The following is an 8,677-nucleotide window of genomic DNA, read 5'->3' as shown; positions in this document are numbered from 1 at the left end:
GAGCCTCCATTCCTGTTGCACTGCTATAATCAGAGCACAGCGGACACGTGGGGTGATGGCTGTTGCTGGGTTACTCCTTGTAAGTTCAAACAGTTCCACATGCTGAATGACAACAGATTTGCCGTGACCTGGGTAAATTCAACCGATGCTTCCTGCCTAGGTAGACTTTGACGTGATGCTGTACATCTGCTTCTGATGAAGGGAACACCTCACTCCATAAAGCAGGAAATAAAAACACAGTCCTACCTTGGCAGTTGGTTCCTCCCTACCTCCCTCCTCCCCTCTCTACCTCCCGCCTTCCCTCTCTCCCTTTCTTCCTTCCCTCCCTCTCTTCTCTCCCTGCTTCCTCCTCTCTTCTTTCCTATCTATTTTTCTTTCTTGGTTTTCTCTGTCATTTTTTTTCTCCTAAGAGAAGAAACACCAGTGCCGAACTGCTCTGCGTTCTTGGCACCAGACCCTGCTCTCCGTGTGTACACAGTCTGAGTCCTGTGTCCGAACAGAAGACAGAAATGTGATCAGGGCCCGGTAGAGGGAGGGATTTGACAGGCCTTCTACAGTCCAAATCTCCAAGATGCAAAGGTAAAGTCAGGCTCCGTTCTTAAAGGTTACATTTCACATTTTAATTGCCTCACACACAGGCCACTCTGAGCCGGGGCTCCCCACCCCCCATCTGCTTGGCGGCCCTCCCAGCTCCCCAAGGCTGAGGTCTCCCGCCAAGCACCTCCCTCCTTCCTCCAGCTCCAGGAGAACTGGGGCCACGACAACCACAAATACCAAGGAGCTGAACAGTAAGTGGGTCTGTAGTGCTGGTCAGATCTCTTGTTAGCCCTGCAAGCTTGTTCTAGCTACTACCTGTCTCTAGGTAACAAATCACAGTATGACTTGGTGGCTTAAAACAATTGTAACTGTCTCCTGGCTTCTCAGCTGACTGGACTCAGCTGCATCATCCTCACCTGGGGTCTCTCACGCCCTCACTGGGGCTGGGGCTGAGCTATTCCAGAGGCTCAGTTGCACTGAACATTCGTCCAAGATGGTGCACTCATGGGGCTGGTGCTTGGGTGGACCTACAGGGGATCTCTCCATGTGGCTTGGGGTTTACTCAACATTGTCACTGAGCTCTAAGACTGTCGTGAGCAGAAGCTCGAGCAGCTGAACATTCCAAAGATGAGCATTCCATGAGAAGCTTTCCATAGGAATTGAGTGGAAGCTGCATGGCCTTTGATAACTCAGCCTAGAAGTCACATAGTAGGATGTTCTCAGTGAGTCATTGGTCAAGGTGGTCCCAGAGGCCACCCAACTTCAAGGAAGTGGGACATAGACTCCACATCTCAATGGAAGAAGTGCCAAAGAATTTGGGGGACATATTTTAAAACTGCTACAGCATTCAAAACAACAGCTCTGGTCATTTTCTTCAACTGAAAGGTCCTGATGGTGCTGAAGTCTTCAACACCAGCCTAGCTCTTTGCATCCGGAGGGAAGGGTGGAGGATTTGAAGGGAAGAATGAATGGTACATTTTATTTCAAATCTTGCAGTGGTTCTTTTCAGGTGCAGGTGACAAATCAGAAGTCTCTGATACGCTCATAGCCTGAAATGGGTTTAAAACATTTTATCCAGTATTTTAAAGGTTGGAGTTTTTTCCTTAAAATTCTTAATTTTCAGCATCTCTTACAAAATCAGATGTGAGCTGAATGATGGCTGCTCCCCTTAGACAGGGCTGATGTACAGGAATGCCACAGTGCCCACCCATTCCTATTGGTCCAATACTAAGGGTGAATATCAGTAGTTATCCATCTACATGGCTGCACTGTTTTCTTCTCGTTGCTCTTGTTTTCACTTTAGTTAGAAAAAAATTTATCATGGTACCATGTCTTTATCCAAAGTAAGAATACAACACTAGACCAGAAGGGGTACACATCCAACACCAATGGAAATGGCATTTTTAATGGACATAAGAAAACATCCTGATACTTTAGTCGCTCAGTCATGTCCGACTCTTTGTGATTCCATGGACTCCAACCCACCAGGCTCCTCTGTCCATGGGATTCTCCAGGCAAGAATACTGGAGTGGGTAGCCATTTCCTTCTCCAGAAAACATCCTACATTATTTTTAATACACACCAAAGAGGATTATATTGATTGTTCTCATGGCCCTCCCTCTCCCCTCCTGTCTTTCCTCTTTCTCTTTCCTGTCCTTTCTTTCCTTTCTTCATCCCCTCCCCCTCCCCCTTCCCCATCTCCTTCTTTTTCTTTCAATAGTTAGCAGGAGAATGAGGAGAGGTGATCGATTCTTGTTAATTACATTGAATTGATTTCATTTTTAGTCTTTGCCTATTACTTGAGTTAAAACAGTTTTTCTCTCTCCTGCTGTTTGTCTTTTACATGACAGCCAAACGAATAAATACTTGGGAACCTCAAAACACTATCTTTGGTATAACAGACACATCAAAAGGCCTCCCAGACAAGCCTAAAGTGGTCTCCCAAATGATGTGGGTGGTCTGCTCTCCCCAGGGAGAGGCCCCTTGCCAGCTCGACCCTGGGCCTTTTTGACTGTGTTTATGTTCCAGGCCAGAGAGGTAACTTCCCCAGAACAACCTCTCTGACTGTTCAAAGTGCATCCAACTACAAGACAACAGACGAGTCACTTCCCTTGACTGATGACCCTCGTGTCCACATTTGGCATTCAGTACTTGACCACAGAGTCCAGCTCTTGTGGTCTGAGAGAGGTCTGCCACCTCCCCATACATAGCTTGAGACTTTTCTGTTCCATCCACATTTTCCAGCTCTCTTCTGAGTGATTCCAGAATCTCTTTTCCTCTCTCTCTTTCTCTGTCTCCCTCTCTCTTCCCTGGAAGCTTGAGGCCAACTCTGTTTGCCCCTTGTTCCCTGTTGTCCCTGGCATTTGGGTCTGGTTCATCTCCTGCATTTCTAAGTACCTTTATGCCTTTACCATAGACAACAGTCCTCAGAGCATCTCTCCTAGATTTATCTGAGGAGGAGACGTTCCTTTGAGCAGGAGCCTCAGAATGTTCAAGTCCTAAGTAGTCCTAAGGAGAACAAGGGAGGGGATGAGCTAGGAGAGGGGATTAATGGCCACGTCGACCCTGCTGGAGGACACTCAATGGCCCAGGTCTTTGTGGGACAGCCACCTGCTCCGGCTCACAGTGGAGCCCCATGAGTCTCAGGTAGAGGAGCCAAGCCAAGATGGGGGGAAGGGGTTGCTTCACTTGTCTCCACGTCAAGAAAACAAATGTTTGGGCAGGAAATTTCCCTTTGAGAATGATCTGCTTTTCGAAGGCAACATTTTTCTGAGTTATTTCCTCAGGGGAAACCTCTCAGCTATCTCAGAAAGGAAAATATTCCTCCTTCTGTGCTCAGTATGCTACTTTGACTCATAGGGGAGAGATGCCTGCGTAGTAATGCAACTGATTTCTCCACTCCTGCGAAAAGCAGCTTGCGTGCATGTGGGTCTGTATTTGTACATGGGCATGCTTATGTGTATGAGTGATTGTGCGTGTGTGTGCAACGTGTCAGCCATGTGTGTATGTACATGTGCGCTCGTGCGTCACAGTAGATCACAGAGACAATTAAAGGGAGAGAGGGAAGGTACAGGCTGCTGAAAGACGGGTTTACAAGGAGGCTGTGAACTCAGCACAGGGCCGTCTCTAGCAGGCTCCTCCCATAACCAAATGCCTCCAGGATCCAGCATCATGAAAAGAGAGGTGAAGTCATTTCACGTGTCCGCATGCCCATTGCTGGCTGAGGCTGAGTCATCAGGGAGGCATGTCAGACTGTCCCCAACCTACGTCACCCCATGCCACAGGGGGATCCCATCGCCAGATGTTGGCTCATGGTGCCCCTCCACCCCCACCCAGAGCATCCCATCATTCTGGGAAGTTCCTATTTTATGACATAAAGAATCCTTGACCAAGAAGGAAATGATTTGAATTTGAAGATTTGGAACAAGGACCCTAAATTCTCTGTGTCAGTGTCTTCCTTTGTGAAATGAAGATAATCGTATCCCCTGCCAAGAATTCAGTGTGTTTGTAGCTGGTTGGAAGGTGTGTAGAAAGCTAACCTAGTGCATGAACTGACATGGATGGGGGGTCCTAAAAGGAAACAGAGAATTTTCTCCAACACCTGCCTTTACACCTATATCTGCCCATCCCACCCCCACCCTAGATCCCTTGACAGTTTCACCAGCTCCCAGATATTCGAGTAAACTTTGGGGATGAAATTGCACAGTCTGCTCTCCTAAGGCTCGACTGACGTTTGGGGACCCGCACAGAGAACAGGGAGGAGAGGCTGCGTTTTCTCTGCAGTGCCATTTCCGCTCTTCAACTCCTCTCTTTGGCTGTTTCGGAGTCTTCCTTCCCTGGTGCACTGGAGTCTGGAAGGAAGGAAGGGAGAAAAGCACACATTTCATACTGGACTAGCCTGCCCATTATCCTATCATTGGGCTCTCCCCAAGGAGGGACCCAGATGCTGCCTTCCCGGGGGGCATGTTTATGGGCACTTGGGAGGCTCCACACAAAGCCCTCAGCAGCACACCATCCCTGACAAGCGCGGGTGGTACAATTTCTGGCTGTCCTTACATGGCACCCCCTCAATCCCTGCCCGCTGTGGCTCACCCCATCACCTCTCACTGTGGCGCCCCTACCCCCAGCAGGCAGCTTACCTTCCATGGGACTCACGCAGTCCCCAGGAAGCTCACTCACCCTTGCCATGCCAAGTCCTGGGAGTGTAGTCTTGCTGCCCTGTCCTGCCCTCTTTCCTGCACCTGCCATCACGGGTGGTGATTTCAGCCATTCCTTCTCCTTCTGGATTCTCCAGACAGGAAACAGGTGCTGATCTTACTCTCAAAGCCTCCTCCTCCTGGGGCAGAATCAGGGTCTTGCAGGAATTCCAGGGCACTGGTGTGGGCAGCCCACTGACCTGCCGGACATGGAAAGTTTCTGATGGGCAGTCTTTGCTCCAGGGTTCCCCATGGGCCAGGCTGAGACTTTCTCAGAGCTGCGCTGTGTCTGAGGCTCTTTCCACCCCCATCTTCCTTCCTTTCCCCTCCTTTCTCGGGGATCAGACCTGCATCTTGGCCTGAAGGCTCTCCCACCTACTTCTGCTCCCTCCTCTTTGATCCTTCACAGGGTCTAATCCCATCAGGGCTCAGCTCAAGCTTTATCTCTTGGAGGTACGGGGGTCCAACCTTCTCCCAATGCTCCAAGGGCTCCCAGATCACCTTGTGACCACCTCAGCCAGAGCCCTCCTCTTCTGCTATACTCATCCATTTCCTGCCTGTCTCACCCAACGGCTGAGTTCCTCCAGGGAAAGAACTAGGCACATAGTAGGCACTTAAAATTTGTTGAATGACTGAACAAACAACAGAGGAAGACCAGCTAGAGAACCTGTGAATATGGAGTTTGGAGAATATAAGCATGGGAGACATTCTTTAGAACAAAGAAAAAGAATAAAAGATGTAAAGGGTAATTTCCATACTGTTCATGAATTTCAAAAGCCTGACCTCTAGGGCCTGACCCTAATCCTAAAGTTTCATGAGCCCAAATACATGCCGCTCAGTTGATTATTGCCAGTCCTTTTTGTCTTTTCATGAAGACACATCTCTTATTTGAGGCTGAAAGTTGCTGAGAACATAGGAACTGCTTTACAGAAATTTGCTCCCTGGTTCTCTTAGAATTTAGAGGACCACCAGCTTAAGCGAAGATTGCTTGATTTCAGAAAACGGAAGCCCTCAGAGCTAGCTAAATAAAGGGCCTTCAAGTAAGGAAGCTGGGGTAGTTCAGAGGCCCCAGAGCACACATCTCAGGCAGGTCTTGGGAGAAACAGCAGCCAAAACCTGGGTGGTTAGGAGCTGAGGTCAGGGCCTCCTAATCCAGCAGGCCATATACTTCTGCCCAACAGGAACCTCTTCTGCATAAAGCCAGCTGTTCATCAATTCTCAGGCAAGCATTCAACTCAGGAGACCAACTAAACTCCATGGGTTCTGATCGAAGGTATTGAAAAAGGGCCTGCTGGCTGTCAGCTATGGTCCCAGGTTGTGGGCTCAGATCCATGAGCAAGGTTCCTGGGAGGACACTGGGAGGACGGGGTGGGCTGACAGGGAACACAGCCACCCCTCATCCCTACCTTGCAGCCATGGAGCAGCCTTGAGGGGCAGAAAGGATGCTGCTTTTTCCTCATCTCAAGGATAAGGAGGCAGAGGGTATCAGGTTTAAAACTTGGTTTCCTCCAGAGCCCACAAGTTCATCGCTACACCATATCCTCCCCCCTAGACTTTAAATTAATACTCAGCAGCACTCTCCCTCACATTCAGCAAAGCCATGAGCTCTTAAAAAAAATACTACATTTAACATTTTAGGACAAATTTTTCTGTAATTCCCTCATAATACCCCAAATCATTCAAAGCCACTTTACTGTCAGAAAAGAAACATCTATGCATACACTTAGATCATTTAAGCCAAATGCCTTTTAAACAACATTTCTCAATTAAATATTCAGCAGAGATAATTGTAAGCAGAGATAATCGGAAGCATTTCATCCAGTTGGGGGAAAGAAAAAAAAAACCTCAAAGTTGAAAGAATCCAGAATGGGGAATATCAGAAATTAGAATGAAAGGACCACAGCAGCTGACGCCTGTCCAAAGGGCAGAACCACAGGTCAAAGGCACATCTCTCTGGATTTGTTGGCATTTAACTAGATGCAAAATGTCAGCGCAGAAAATGGCTTGTTCAGTGCAAATATTAACAAGAGAGGAGTGTGTCAGTGTGGAAATGGAGCTTCAGCCGACCACAGACAGCCTTTCTGACTCTTCCCCCTAAAGCCACTCTGAAGCAACATGGGATCTTCCTTTTGGTTCATTTTCTCCCTCTCTGCTGGAGGTAAAGCTGCAGGGCATTTGTTTCAGAAAGGGAAGGCTGATTCAGGAAGCACTGGGCAAGATGTTTGTGTTTGCCTATAGTGAGGTTGATTTATTCTATCCTAGTCTACTACCAGGGCTTCCCTGATGGCTTAGCAAGTAAAGAATCTGCCTGCAGTGCAGGAGACTTGGGAGACGTGGGTTCAATCCCTGGGTCGGGAAGATCCCCTGGAGGAGGAAAATGGCAACCCATCCAGGATTCTTGCCTGAAAAATCCCATGGACAGAAGAGCCTAGTCGTCTAAGCCAGAGTTGGCAACTAAGCATGCATGCACGCATTCTACTATCCTATCCTACCTATCCCTACCCTATCCTGTCCGATCCTACCCTATTTTATCCTATCCTATCCTACTTTACAGCTTCCCAGGTGGCTCAGTAGTAAAGAATCCTCCTGCCAACGCAGGAGACATGGGTTTGATCCCTGGGTCGGGAAGATCCCCTGAAAAAGTAAATGGCAACCCACTCAAATATTCTTGCCTGGAAAATCCCATGGACAGAGGAGCCTGACAGGCTACAGTCCATGGGCTCACGAAAGAGTCAGACACGACTTCGAAACTAAACAACAACAACAATCAAATTTTATACTACAAGACTATGCTAATCTACTCTATTCTACTCCCATTGTCGTTGTTCATTCTCTCAGTTATGTCTGACTCTTTGCCACCCCATGGACTGTAGCTCACCAGGCTCCCCTGCCCATCACCATTTCCCGGAGTTTGCTTAAATTCATGTCCATTGGGTCGGTGATGCTATCCAACCATTTCATCCTCTGTTGCCCTCCTCTCATTTTACCTTCCGTCTTTCCCAGCATCAGGGTCTTTTCCAATGAGTCAGCTCTCCTACTCTACCCAACTCCTATTCTATTCTATTCTGTTTCTTCTGCATATATTCAGAAGAGGCTGGCACTTAGCAACATTAATTTTATCAAGACCAGGAAGAAGGGGAAAGGGTAAGAAAATGCTTTCCTTTTTTTCCTCTTCTCTGCACTGAGGATTCTGTGGTAGCTCCAAGCTGCACATTGAGCTTTCTGTCATTACCCTCCTCTGCGCAGAGTCTCCTCAAAAAGATGTTCCTACTGGCTTCTTCCCCAGCTCACGGCATTTGCCATCTTGTTCTGAAAAGGGACGCTCACCTGGGAGTCTGATTTGGTGACAGGTGGAAAGCTTCGAGCTGCTCTTTCAAACAGGAGGAGTGTTGATTTGCGGGCTATGGAGGAGCCATGTCTGGCCGTCGTCCTCCTCTGAGGATGAATCTGCTGGCAGCAGCAGTCAAATCCTCAGCCGGACAGCTTCAGAAACCAGATGCTCTCCTCCCGCCATCACCCGCCCCCACCCCTGACAACAGATCGGCTCACTAGTCCAGCTCAGCAGAGACTGAGATCCACAAACCAGGATGACTAGTCAGACTGATGCAGAGGGATGCCAGACGTTCCAGCCAGCCCAACGACCGCATTCTCTGCTCACGATCAAATGATACGGACAGCCACATTAGTAGACTGTGGCTTGGTGTTTAGCATGAAGTCTGGCTTAATTGGAGCATTAAAGGAATTGTTGGAGTGATATTAGATGGTTCACTCACCACTCTGCTGGGAAAATCGCTGAGCTAGCCTTGGAAAGCAGGTAGGACCAGTGGGCAGCTGGGGAGCCAGACCCAGGCCAGAGAGAAAGCCAGCTTATTCTGACAACAGATGACACACGCTTGACTCCTTTGCTCACTGGTATCTGCTGGAAACTGGATGTGGCCACCACC

General features: G+C 48.5%; 1 long non-coding RNA gene across 1 annotated transcript; it reads right to left on the bottom strand.

Moving 5' to 3' along the window:
• Positions 1–727: 727 nt before the first annotated feature.
• Positions 728–8,285, bottom strand: LOC122435964. The gene is made up of 3 exons (XR_006267751.1): positions 8,061–8,285; positions 4,717–4,933; positions 728–4,388 (listed from the first exon to the last, which is right to left on the bottom strand). It is a non-coding gene; the product is annotated as an uncharacterized LOC122435964 (long non-coding RNA).
• Positions 8,286–8,677: the final 392 nt, after the last annotated feature.

This window comes from Cervus canadensis, chromosome X (genome assembly GCF_019320065.1).
Source record: "Cervus canadensis isolate Bull #8, Minnesota chromosome X, ASM1932006v1, whole genome shotgun sequence".
NCBI classification, from domain to species: domain Eukaryota; kingdom Metazoa; phylum Chordata; class Mammalia; order Artiodactyla; family Cervidae; genus Cervus; species Cervus canadensis.
This window is presented reverse-complemented; position numbering and strand designations above follow the sequence as displayed.